The 13,944-nt window shown below is 40.3% G+C and overlaps 1 pseudogene; it reads right to left on the bottom strand.

The window, feature by feature from the left end:
- Gm17873 (predicted gene, 17873) lies at positions 438–1,048 on the bottom strand (annotated as a pseudogene).

The following is a 13,944-nucleotide window of genomic DNA, read 5'->3' as shown; positions in this document are numbered from 1 at the left end:
AAATTTTTATAAAAGAATTATACAAAAGCCAGCAGGTATTTGCTGTCTTCAGCCAAAGTCCAAGTGTTAAAGTACAAAAGGAGAAAATAACTATGTTGTTACCAGAGCCTTAGATTAAAATATGGAACTCTGTTTCATTCACAGTATTCTGTTATTTTAACCATTCTACTGAAATTCCTTTACTCTTATCTCTCTAGACAGAGACTGTAAGTTGTGTGTGTGAGTAAATTAAGAAAGTATTTCCTACATTTGGAGGAGAGCAATATCAAGTGCCTGAGAGAACTCAGAGGGGGATTTTAGAGTATGTTCAGCCTTTATTGTAATATAAATTCCTCATTTAGCTTGAATTGCTTTTCCTGGTCTAGCTTTGGTTTCCGTTGCTTTCTTTTTTTTCTTTTTTTTTGTTTTGTTTTGTTTTGTTTTGTTTTGTTTTTTTTTCTAAGTTAAGCTTATAGCTCTGTTTGTTTATTTTACACAAAGGAGACCACCAACATTTGCCATAAATTCTTCTAAACTCTTTAGGAAGGCCATCTTCTGCTTCCGGTCCAGGGCAGGAGGAGTGCTGCTCACTGTGAGCTTGTTGAAGGCATCTGCTAATCTCTGGTAAATGACTGGGTCTTGTTGACTTGACAGTAATGTCTCAACCAGTTCAGAATATTCAGCCTGGTGCAAACACACCAATGTGTAGAATGCTTCGCCTGCTGCAGTGGTCATCTCCGTGTTGTGCTTTTGCAAGACCAGCATATCAAAAACCAGCTTAAGGAAGTGTCGTGTTGCTAGAAAAAGTGGTGAATCCGTTTCTTGTGCTTTAGCACATTGTTCAGCTAATGGTGTCAAGGACTCGAGACAAAGCTGGCATACTTCTGAACTCATTGATGTCATTCCTAGTTCTAGGGAGTACATCAGACTCTTAAACAGATCCTCAGGAAGCTGGGGTATCTTTTCAGGAAATATCTCACAAATAAATGTGATCAGTTTGTAATATTGATTACAAAGGGTTGGAAACTTCAAAAGATCTTGTGACATTAAGGGCAGAATTAGGTTTTCTGTTGCTTTCAAACTCACTATTTTCATAATTACCCAAGACAAAATATGCTACCTTTTATTTTTTAACAAACAAGGAAAAGTTCTTTGCTGACCTCTAGGTAACTTTCCTTTGGAGGGACAGGAGTAGAAGTAGGGAGGGAAGACACAAGAGTAAGGAAGAATGGAGCGATTTTCAGAGAATTTCTTGAGTTACTAAGGACAAACCTAGGCTGCTCATTCATTTTCTTCAACTCTGAAATAAAACTGAGTTTCAGCGAGACTCTGGATAGGGAAAGATGTTATGTTGTTGATGGAATCCATATTTTAAATATAAAGTCCCATGAAGGAATGGTCTCTTTTCCAAAATGGTACCTATTCAAGATTGTGTAAACTTTCCCATTTTACTCAAATGTTGACTGGAGGTGAGGTAGGACATAGACTCAAATTACGTTAACTTAGTTCTTAAAAGGTGCACCACTCTCCAAACACAAGTATTCTAAGTAAAAACAAAAATGTGTTAATCTTCAACACTTCTAATGTTACATTCCTTTTCCACATTTCTTTAAAAAAATGGTTGCTTTCTTATGGCAAGAACATTATATAGTTTTAGGTGGGAAGAATAGCGCTCCAACATTTATATATGTGTTGTGATCTTAAAGCCTTTATTGTTCTTGATTTAACACTACTCTCCTGTGTTCATGGAGAACCAAATGTCCTCTAGTTAAAATCCAATCAGCTTTAATATCCAAGTTCAACATTATGCAAGTAAATGCTACATCAATCTTACTGGAGAAATGAAACAACCCATGGGTGTTTGTGTAGGAGACCAGGGCACACTAAGAAGGAACATTTTGTCTACAGAAAAATCAGGCCTGCATGAATACAATCTAAATGAGAAATAATCAGGCTATTTATTTCAGAGGTTTATGCATCATGTCAGTTTAGACAGTCATGCATCAATGGAAGAGAATTTCTTGGTCTTATGAAGACTCGATACATGCCTCAGTGTAGGGGAATCAAGGGCGGGGAGGTGGGTGGGTGGAGGAAAACCCTCATAGAAGCAGCCAGAGGAAGGATGTGATATCATGTTTCCAGGAGAGTGGGAAACTGGAAAAGGGGTTAACATTTGAAATGTAAATAAAGAAGATATCTAATAATAAAAAAGAAATGAAATGGAAGTCATAAATACCAGTTTTCACTTAGTATGTAGTAGTCATTGTACACTCATCCTGACATCTCCATTCATGGCAAATCAGAAGTCCCCAGCATGGAGTGACTTTCCTAACTTAGTGGTTTGTGTAACTTTCTCAAGAGTTTTTGTTTTTGTTTTTTTTTTGTTTTTTGTTTTTTTTTTTAATTTAAAATCAAATCTCAAGTCTGACTATTACACATAGCATTTTCATTTGGAGGATGCTGAAAATTCTGAGTTCAGCTTATGTTATTGGAGTTTTAGAAGCAAAGCCTGGGCTCCGGTAGCCACAGCAAGCTGAGCTTGCTCTTTCCATCATAAGTCAATTAATGAGACAAGTTGCAGTGAAAAGCAGAGAAATGAGATTTTTCTTTTTTAATTCAATGTGGCCACAATAAAAAGAGGAACAAGAGGTTCAGTGATCCCAGGTCTATATTAATAGTCCTGACATGAAGTTTAGATCAAAATAAAGAAAATGAGGTATGCATAAAGTATAATATTGACCAAACATGCATATGTATGTGTGCACATGTGTGTGTGTGCACGTGCTCATGTGTGTGTGTGTTTCTGTGAACACTATTCTCTTCCACACCAGTTTAATGAGACAATTACTTTTAGAAATCATAAATGGGTGATGGTGTATTCAAATCCTTTTCCTGATAGACTATGATTATGAGATTGTTTTTTTTTTTTTTTTCTTTGACCTGTTGATATAATGGATGCATCAGTTGGCTTTTAGTGTTGAACCAGCCTGGTTTTCTCAGAATAAATCCAATCTGGTTGTGACAATTTTTCTTTTATACATTGTTGGCTTATGCTTGCCAATATTCTACAGAGAACTTTTACACCATTATTCACAAAATATATTGGTCTATAATTTGCTTTACTTGAAATGTCATTGCACAATTTTAAAAAAATGTTGGCTTATAGAAAGAACCAGGAAATATTCTGGATCCACTCCTTTTTTTTTCCCATAATTTTGTATTATTTTATTTTCTTTACTCAAGTCAAAGAATCCTCAGTAGATACCAGTGCTGAAATTGTACTTTCCTTTCATTTCATATACTTAACTTCTTCTTCTTTTTTTTATTACATATTTTCCTCAATTACATTTCCAATGCTAGCCCAAAAGTCCCCCATGCCCTCCATCCGCCACTCCCCTACCAACCAATTCCCACTTTTTGGCCCTGACATTCCCCTTACTAGGGCATATAAAGTTTGCATGTCCAATGGGCCTCTCTTTCCAGTGATGGCTGACTAGGCCATCTTTTGATACATATGTAGCTAGAGTCAGGAGCTCCTGGGTACTGGTTAGTTCATAATGTTGTACCTGCAGGGTTGCAGATCTCTTTAGCTCCTTGGATACTTTCTCTAGCTCCTCCATTGGGGGCCCAGTGATCCATCCAATAGCTGACTGTGAGCATCAACTACTATGTTTGCTAGGCCCCGGCCTAGTCTCACAAGAGACAGCTATATCAGGGTCCTTTCAGCCAACGATTGCTAGTGTAAGCAATGGCGTCATCGTTTGGAGGATAATTATGGGATGGATCCCTGGATATGGCAGTCTCTAGATGGTCCATCATTTTGTCTCAGCTCCAAACTTTGTCTCTGTAACTCCTTCCATGGGTGATTGTTTCCAATTCTTTTTTTTTTTTTTTTTTTTTTTTTTTCCTTTTTTATTAGGTATTTAGCTCATTTACATTTCCAATGCTATACCAAAAGTCCCCCTTACCCACCCACCCCCACTCCCCTACCCACCCACTCCCCCCCTTTGGCCCTGGCGTTCCCCTGTACCGGGGCACACAAAGTCTGCGTGTCCAATGGGCCTCTCTTTCCAGTGATGGCCGACTAGGCCATCTTTTGATACATATGCAGCTAGAGTCAAGAGCTCAGGGGTACTGGTTAGTTCATAATGTTGTTCCACCTATAGGGTTGAAGATCCCTTTAGCTCCTTGGGTACTTTCTCTAGCTCCTCCATTGGGAGCCCTGTGATCCATCCATTAGCTGACTGTGAGCATCCACTTCTGTGTTTGCTAGGTCCCGGCATAGTCTCACAAGAGACAGCTACATCTGGGTCCTTTCGATAAAATCTTGCTAGTATATGCAATGGTGTCAGCGTTTGGATGCTGATTATGGGGTGGATCCCTGGATATGGCAGTCTCTACATGGTCCATCCTTTCATCTCAGCTCCAAACTTTGTTTCTGTAACTCCTTCCATGGGTGTTTTGTTCCCACTTCTAAGGAGGGGCATAGTGTCCACACTTCAGTCTTCATTTTTCTTGAGTTTCATGTGTTTAGGAAATTGTATCTTATATCGTGGGTATCCTAGGTTTTGGGCTAGTATCCACTTATCAGTGAGTACATATTGTGTGAGTTCCTTTGTGATTGTGTTACCTCACTCAGGATGATGCTCTCCAGGTCCATCCATTTGGCTAGGAATTTCATAAATTCATTCTTTTTAATAGCTGAGTAGTACTCCATTGTGTAGATGTACCACATTTTCTGTATCCATTCCTCTGTTGAGGGGCATCTGGGTTCTTTCCAGTTTCTGGCTATTATAAATAAGGCTGCTATGAACATAGTGGAGCATGTGTCCTTCTTACCAGTTGGGGCTTCTTCTGGATATATGCCCAGGAGAGGTATTGCTGGATCCTCCGGTAGTACTATGTCCAATTTTCTGAGGAACCGCCAGACTGATTTCCAGAGTGGTTGTACAAGCCTGCAATCCCACCAACAATGGAGGAGTGTTCCTCTTTCTCCACATCCTCGCCAGCATCTGCTGTCACCTGAATTTTTGATCTTAGCCATTCTCACTGGTGTGAGGTGGAATCTCAGGGTTGTTTTGATTTGCATTTCCCTGATGATTAAGGATGTTGAACATTTTTTCAGGTGCTTCTCTGCCATTCGGTATTCCTCATGTGAGAATTCTTTGTTCAGTTCTGAGCCCCATTTTTTAAGGGGGTTATTTGATTTTCTGAGGTCTACCTTCTTGAGTTCTTTATATATGTTGGATATTAGTCCCCTATCTGATTTAGGATAGGTAAAGATCCTTTCCCAGTCTGTTGGTGGTCTTTTTGTCTTATAGACAGTGTCTTTTGCCTTGCAGAAACTTTGGAGTTTCATTAGGTCCCATTTGTCAATTCTCGATCTTACAGCACAAGCCATTGCTGTTCTGTTCAGGAATTTTTCCCCTGTGCCCATATCTTCAAGGCTTTTCCCCACTTTCTCCTCTATAAGTTTCAGTGTCTCTGGTTTTATGTGAAGTTCCTTGATCCACTTAGATTTGACCTTAGTACAAGGAGATAAGTATGGATCGATTCGCATTCTTCTACATGATAACAACCAGTTGTGCCAGCACCAATTGTTGAAAATGCTGTCTTTCTTCCACTGGATGGTTTTGGCTCCCTTGTCGAAGATCAAGTGACCATAGGTGTGTGGGTTCATTTCTGGGTCTTCAATTCTATTCCATTGGTCCACTTGTCTGTCTCTATACCAGTACCATGCAGTTTTTATCACAATTGCTCTGTAGTAAAGCTTTAGGTCAGGCATGGTGATTCCACCAGAGGTTCTTTTATCCTTGAGAAGAGTTTTTGCTATCTTCGGTTTTTTGTTATTCCAGATGAATTTGCAAATTGCTCCTTCTAATTCGTTGAAGAATTGAGTTGGAATTTTAATGGGGATTGCATTGAATCTGTAGATTGCTTTTGGCAAGATAGCCATTTTTACAATGTTGATCCTGCCAATCCATGAGCATGGGAGATCTTTCCATCTTCTGAGATCTTCTTTAATTTCTTTCTTCAGGGACTTGAAGTTTTTATCATACAGATCTTTCACTTCCTTCGTTAGAGTCACGCCGAGATATTTTATATTATTTGTGGCTATTGAGAAGGGTGTTGTTTCCCTAATTTCTTTCTCAGCCTGTTTATTCTTTGTGTAGAGAAAGGCCATTGACTTGTTTGAGTTAATTTTATATCCAGCTACTTCACCGAAGCTGTTTATCAGGTTTAGGAGTTCATGGTAGAATTTTTAGGGTCACTTATATATACTATCATATCATCTGCAAAAAGTGATATTTTGACTTCCTCTTTTCCAATTTGTATCCCCTTGATCTCCTTTTGTTGTCGAATTGCTCTGGCTAATACTTCAAGTACTATGTTGAAAAGGTAGGGAGAAAGTGGGCAGCCTTGTCTAGTCCCTGATTTTAGTGGGATTGCTTCCAGCTTCTCTCCATTTACTTTGATGTTGGCTACTGGTTTGCTGTAGATTGCTTTTATCATGTTTAGGTATTGGCCTTGAATTCCTGATCTTTCCAGAACTTTTATCATGAATGGGTGTTGGATCTTGTCAAATGCTTTTTCTGCATCTAACGAGATGATCATGTGGTTTTTGTCTTTGAGTTTGTTTATATAATGAATTACATTGATGGATTTTCGTATATTAAACCATCCCTGCATCCCTGGAATAAAACCTACTTGGTCAGGATGGATGATTGCTTTAATGTGTTCTTGGATTCGGTTAGCGAGAATTTTATTAAGGATTTTTGCATCGATGTTCATAAGAGAAATTGGTCTGAAGTTCTCTATCTTTGTTGGATCTTTCTGTGGTTTAGGTATCAGAGTAATAGTGGCTTCATAAAATGAGTTGGGTAGAATACCTTCTACTTCTATCTTGTGAAAAAGTTTGTGCAGAACTGGAGTTAGATCTTCTTTGAAGGTCTGATAGAACTCTGCACTAAACCCGTCTGGTCCTGGGCTTTTTTTGGCTGGGAGACTATTAATAACTGCTTCTATTTCTTTAGGGGATATGGGACTGTTTAGAAGGTCAACTTGATCCTGATTCAACTTTGGTACCTGGTATCTGTCCAGAAATTTGTCCATTTCGTCCAGGTTTTCCAGTTTTGTTGAGTATAGCCTTTTGTAGAAGGATCTGATGGTGTTTTGGATTTCTTCAGGATCTGTTGTTATGTCTCCCTTTTCATTTCTGATTTTGTTAATTAGGATTTTGTCCCTGTGCCCTTTAGTGAGTCTAGCTAAGGGTTTATCTATCTTGTTGATTTTCTCAAAGAACCAACTCCTCGTTTGGTTAATTCTTTGAATAGTTCTTCTTGTTTCCACTTGGTTGATTTCACCCCTGAGTTTGATTATTTCCTGCCGTCTACTCCTCTTGGGTGAATTTGCTTCCTTTTTTTCTAGAGCTTTTAGATGTGTTGTCAAGCTGCTAGTATGTGCTCTCTCCCGTTTTTTCTTGAAGGCACTCATAGCTATGAGTTTCCCTCTTAGAAATGCTTTCATTGTGTCCCAAAGGTTTGGGTACGTTGTGGCTTCATTTTCATTAAACTCTAAAAAGTCTTTAATTTCTTTCTTTATTCCTTCCTTGACCAAGGTATCATTGAGAAGAGTGTTGTTCAGTTTCCATGTGAATGTTGGCTTTCTGTTATTTATTTTGTTATTGAAGATCAGCCTTAGTGCATGGTGATCTGATAGGATACATGGGACAATTTCAATATTTTTGAATCTGTTGAGGCCTGATTTGTGACCTATTATGTGGTCAATTTTGGAGAAGGTACCATGAGGTGCTGAGAAGAAGGTATATCCTTTTGTTTTAGGGTAAAATGTTCTGTAGATATCTGTCAGATCCATTTGTTTCATCACTTCTGTTAGTTTCAGTGTGTCCCTGTTTAGTTTCTGTTTCCATGATCTGTCCATTGGTGAAAGTGGTGTGTTGAAGTCTCCCACTATTATTGTGTGAGGCGCAATGTGTGCTTTGAGCTTTACTAAAGTTTCTTTAGTGAATGTGGCTGCTCTTGTATTTGGAGCATAGATATTCAGAATTGAGAGTTCCTCTTGGAGGATTTTACCTTTGATGAGAATGAAGTGTCCCTCCTTGTCTTTTTTGATGACTTTGGGTTGGAAGTCAATCTTATCAGATATTAGGATGGCTACTCCTGCTTGTTTCTTCATACCATTTGCTTGGAAAATTGTTTTCCAGCCTTTCATTCTGAGGTAGTGTCTATCTTTTTCTCTGAGATGAGTTTCCTGTAAGCAGCAAAATGTTGGGTCTTGTTTGTGTAGCCAGTTTGTTAGTCTATGTCTTTTTATTGGCGAGTTGAGACCATTGATGTTAAGAGATATTAAGGAAAAGTAATTGTTGCTTCCTGTTATTTTAGTTGTTAAAGGTGGCATTCTGTTCTTGTGGCTGTCTTCTTTTAGGTTTGTTGAGGGATTACCTTCTTGTTTTTTCTAGGGCGTTGTTCCCGTTCTTGTATTGGTTTTTTTCTGTTATTATCCTTTGAAGGGCTGGATTCGTGGAGAGATAATGCGTGAATTTGGTTTTGTCGTGGAATACTTTGGTTTCTCCCTGTATGATAATTGAGAGTTTGGCTGGGTATAGTAGCCTGGGCTGCAGTTTGTGTTCTCTTAGTGTCTGTATAACATCTGTCCAGGCTCTTCTGGCTTTCATAGTCTCTGGTGAAAAATCTGGTGTAATTCTGATAGGCTTGCCTTTATATGTTACTTGACCTTTTTCCCTTACTGCTTTTAGTATTCTATCTTTATTTAGTGCATTTGATGTTCTGATTATTATGTGTCGGGAGGAATTTCTTTTCTGGTCCAGTCTATTTGGAGTTCTGTAGGCTTCTTGTATGTTCATATGCATCTCATTCTTTAGATTTGGGAAGTTTTCTTCAATAATTTTGTTGAAGATGTTTGCTGGACCTTTGAGTTGAAAATCTTCATTCTCATCCACTCCTATTATCTGTACGTTTGGTCTTCTTATTGTGTCCTGGATTTCCTGGATATTTTGAGTTAGGATCTTTTTGCATTTTCCATTTTCTTTGATTGTTGTGCCGATGTTCTCTATGGAATCTTCTGCACCTGAGATTCTCTCTTCCATCTCTTGTATTCTGTTGCTGATGCTCAAATCTATGGTTCCAGATTTCTTTCCTAGGGTTTCTATCTCTAGTGTTGCCTCGCTTTGAGTTTTCTTTATTGTGTCTACTTCCCTTTTTAGGTCTAGTATGGTTTTGTTCATTTCCATCACCTGTTTGTATGTTTTTTCCTCTTTTTCTGTAAGGACTTCTACCTGTTTGATTGTGTTTTCCTGTTTTTCTTTAAGGAGTTGTAACTCTTTAGCAGTGTTCTCCTGTATTTCTTTAAGTGATTTATTAAAGTCCTTCTTGATGTCCTCTACCATCATCATGAGATATGCTTTTAAATCTAGGTCTAGGTTCTCAGGTGTGTTGGGGTTCCCTGGACTGGGCGAAGTGGGTGTGCTGGGTTCTGGTGATGGTGAGTGGTCTTGGTTCCTGTTAGTAAGATTCCTCCGTTTACCTTTCGCCATCTGGTAATCTCTGAAGTTAGTAGTTATAGTTGACTCTGTTTAGAGATTGTTCTTCTGGTGATTCTGTTACCGTCTATCAGCAGACCTGGGAGACAGATTCTCTCCTCTGAGTTTCAGTGCTCAGAGCACTCTCTGCTGGCAAGCTCTCTTACAGGGAAGGTGCGCAGATATCTTGTATTTGGACCTCCTCCTGGCCGAAGAAGAAGGCCCAAAACAGGACCTTTCTCAGACACTGTGTTGCTTTGGCAGTTCCCAGGTGGTACAGACTCTCACCTAAGCAGACTAAATTCCTAAGTTCCTTGGAGTCCCGGGACCAAGATGGCGACCGCTGCTGCTGTGGCTTAGGTCGCCTCCCCAGCTGGGCGGGCACCTGTCCTCTGGTCCGGAAGGTGGCCGGCTGTCCCTGGCCCACACAGGGTGCTGCCTCAGCGCCTCTGTGCTTCCGCCTGTTCCAGAAGCTGTCAGGTTCTCTGGCGCACCCTCTCACCTGTTCAGACTAATTTCCTAAGTTCGGCGGGTCCCGGACCAAGATGGCGACCGCTGCTGCTGTGGCTTAGGCCGCCTCCCCAGCCGGGCGGGCACCTGTCCTCCGGTCCAGAAGGTGGCCGGCTGTCCCCGGCCCACACAGTGTGCTGCCTCAGCGCCTCTGTGCTTCCGCCTGTTCCAGAAGCTGTCAGATTCTCTGGCGCACCCTCTCACCTGTTCAGACTAATTTCCTAAGTTCGGCGGGTCCCGGACCAAGATGGCGACCGCTGCTGCTGTGGCTTAGGTCGCCTCCCCAGCCGGGCGGGCACCTGTCCTCCGGTCCGGAAGGTGGCCGGCTGTCCCCGGCCCACAAAGGGTGCTGCCTCAGTGCCTCTGTGCTTCCGCCTGTTCCAGAAGCTGTCAGGTTCTCTGGCGCACCCTCTCACCTGTTCAGACTAATTTCCTAAGTTCGGCGGGTCTCGGACCAAGATGGCGACCGCTGCTGCTGTGGCTTAGGTCGCCTCCCCAGCTGGGTGGGCACCTGTCCTCTGGTCCGGAAGGTGGCCGGCTGTCCCCGGCCCACACAGGGTGCTGCCTCAGCGCCTCTGTGCTTCCGCCTGTTCCAGAAGCTGTCAGATTCTCTGGCGCACCCTCTCACCTGTTCAGACTAATTTCCTAAGTTCGGCGGGTCCCCGATTGTTTCCAATTCTAAGGGGCAAAGTGTCCACACTTTGGTCTTCATTCTTCTTCAGTTTCATGTGTTTTACAAATTGTCTCTTATATCTCGGGTATACTAAGTTTCTGGGCTAATATCCACTTATCAGTGAGTACATATCATTGAGTTCTTTTGTGATTGTGTTACCTCACTCGGGATGATGCCCTCCAGGTCCAACCATTTGCCTAGAAATGTCATGAATTCATTCCTTTTAATAGCTGAGTAGTACTCCATTGTGTAATTGTACCACATTTTTTGTATCCATTCCTATATTGAGGGGCATCTGGGTTCTTTCCAGCTTCTGGCTATTATAAATAAGGCTGCTATGAACATAGTGGAGCATGTGTCCTTCTTACCACTTGGGGCATCTTTTGGATATATGCCCAGGAGAGGTATTGCTGGATCCTCCGGTAGTACTATGTCCAATTTTCTGAGGAACCGCCAGACTGATTTCCAGAGTGGTTGTACAAGCCTGCAATCCCACCAAAAATGGAGGAGTGTTCCTCTTTCTCCACATCCTCGCCAGCATTTGCTGTCACCTGAACTTTTTATCTTAGCCATTCTGACTGGTGTGAGAAGGAATCTCAGGGTTGTTTTGATTTGCATTTCTCTGATGATTAAGGATGCTGAACATTTTTTCAGGTGCTTCTCAGCCATTAGGTGTTCCTCAGGTGAGAATTCTTTGTTTAGCGCTGAGCCCCATTTTTTGATGGGGTTATTTGATTTTCTGAAGTCCACCTTCTTGAGTTCTTTATATATGTTGGATATTAGTCCCCTATCTGATTTAGGATAGGTAAAGATCCTTTCCCAATCTGTTGGAGGCCTTTTTGTCTTATTGACAGTGTCTTTTGCCTTGCAGAAACTTTGCAGTTTCATGAGGTCCCATTTGTCAATTCTCGATCTTATAGCACAAGCCATTGCTGTTCTTTTCAGGATTTTTTCCCCTGTGCCCATCTGTTCGAGGCTTTTCCCCACTTTCTCCTCTATAAGTTTCAGTGTCTCTGATTTTATGTGGAGTTCCTTGATCCACTTATATTTGACCTTAGTACAAGGAGCTAGGAATGGATCAATTCTCATTCTTCTACATGATAACCACCAGTTGTGCCAGCACCATTTGTTGAAAATGCTGTCTTTCTTCCACTGCATGGTTTTAGCTCCCTTGTCGAAGTTCAAGTGACCATAGGTGTGCGGGTTCATTTCTGGGTCTTCAATTCTATTCCATTGGTCTACTTGTCGGTCACTATACCAGTACCATGCAGTTTTTATCACAATTTCTCTGTAGTACAGCTTTAGGTCAGGCATGGTGATTCCACCAGAGGTTCTTTTATCCTTGAGAAGAATTTTTGCTATTCTAGGTTTTTTGTTATTCCGGATGAATTTGTGGATTGCTCTTTCTAATTCGTTGAAGCATTGAGTTGGAATTTTGATGGGGATTGCATTGAATATGTAGAATGCTTTTGGCAAGATAGCCATTTTTACTATATTGATCCTGCCAATCCATGAGTATGGGAGAACTTTCCATCTTCTGAGATCTTCTTTAATTTCTTTCTTCAGAGACTTGAAGTTCTTATCATACAGATCTTTCACTTCCTTACTTAGAGTCATTCCAAGATATTTTATATTATTTGTGACTATTGAGAAAGGTGTTGTTTCCCTAATTTCTTTCTCAGCATGTTTATCCTTTGGGTAGAGAAAGGCCATTGACTTGTTTGAGTTAATTTTATATCCAGCTACTTCACCAGAGCGGTTTATCAGGTTTAGGAGTTCTCTGGTGGAATTTTTAGGGTTACTTATATATACTATCATATCATCTGCAAAAAGTGATATTTTAACTTCATCTTTTCCGATTTGGATGCCCTTCATCTCCTTTTGTTGTCAAATTGTTCTGGATAGAACTTCAAGTATTATGTTGAGTAGGTAGCGAGAAAGTGGGCAGCCTTGTCTAGTCCCTGATTTTAGTGGGATTGCTTCCATTTTCTCACCATTTACTTTGATGTTGGCTATTGGTGTGCTGTAGATTGCTTTTATCATGTTTAGGTATGGGCCTTGAATTCCTCATCTTTCCAAGACTTTTATCATGAATGGGTGTTGGATCTCGTCAAATGCTTTTTCTGCATCTAACAAGATGATCATGTGATTTTTGTCTTTGAGTTTGTTTATATAATGGATTACATGGATGGATTTCCATATATTAAACCATCTCTGCATCCCTGGAATAAAACCTACTTGGTCAGGATGGATGATCGCTTTAATGTGTCCTGGATTCGGTAAGAGAGAATTTTATTGGGTATTTTTGCATTTATTCATAAGGGAAATTGGTTTGAAGTTCTCTGTCTTTGTTGGACCTTTTTGTGGTTTAGGTATCAAAGTAATTGTGGCTTCATAGAATGAGTTGGGTAGAGTACCTTCTACTTCTATTTTGTGGAATAGTTTGTGCAGAACTGAAATTAGATCTTCTTTGAAAGTCTGGTAGAACTCTGCACTAAACCCATCTGGTCCTGGGCTTTTTTTTTTGGCTGGGAGACTATTAATGACTGCTTCTATTTCTTTAGGGGATATAGGACTGTTTAGATCATTAACTTGATCCTGATTTAACTTTGGTACCTGCTAACTGTCTAAAAATTTGTCGATTTCGTCCAGGTTTTCCAGTTTTGTTGAGTATAGCCTTTTGTAGAAGGATCTGATGGTGTTTTAGATTTCTTCAGGATCTGTTGTTATGTCTCCCTATTCATTTCTGATTTTGTTAATTAGGATGCTGTCCCTTGCCCTCTATTCAGTCTAGCTAAGCGTTTATCTATCTTGTTGATTTTTTCAAAGAACCAACTCCTCCTTTGGTTAATTCTTTGAATAGTTCTTCTTGTTTCCACTTGCTTGATTTCGCCCCTGAGTGTGATTATTTTCTGCCATCTACTCCTCTTGGGTGAATTTGCTTCCTTTTTTTCTAGAGCTTTTCAATGTGTTGTCAAGCTGCTAGTGTGTGCTCTCTCTAGTTTCTTTTTGGAGGCACTCAGAGTTATGAGTTTCCCTCTTAGAAATGCTTTCATTGTGTCCCATAGGTTTGGGTATGTTGAGTCTTCATTTTCATTAAACTCTAAAAAGTCTTTAATTTCTTTCTTTATTCCTTCCTTGACCAAGGTATCATTGAGAAGAATGTTGTTCAGTTTCCATGGGAATGTTGGCTTTCCATTATTTACGTTGTTACTGAAGATCA

Source organism: Mus musculus, chromosome 15 (genome assembly GCF_000001635.26).
Source record: "Mus musculus strain C57BL/6J chromosome 15, GRCm38.p6 C57BL/6J".
NCBI lineage: Eukaryota > Metazoa > Chordata > Mammalia > Rodentia > Muridae > Mus > Mus musculus.
Note: the sequence above shows the minus strand (reverse complement) of the source record. Positions and strands in the feature narration are given on the sequence as shown.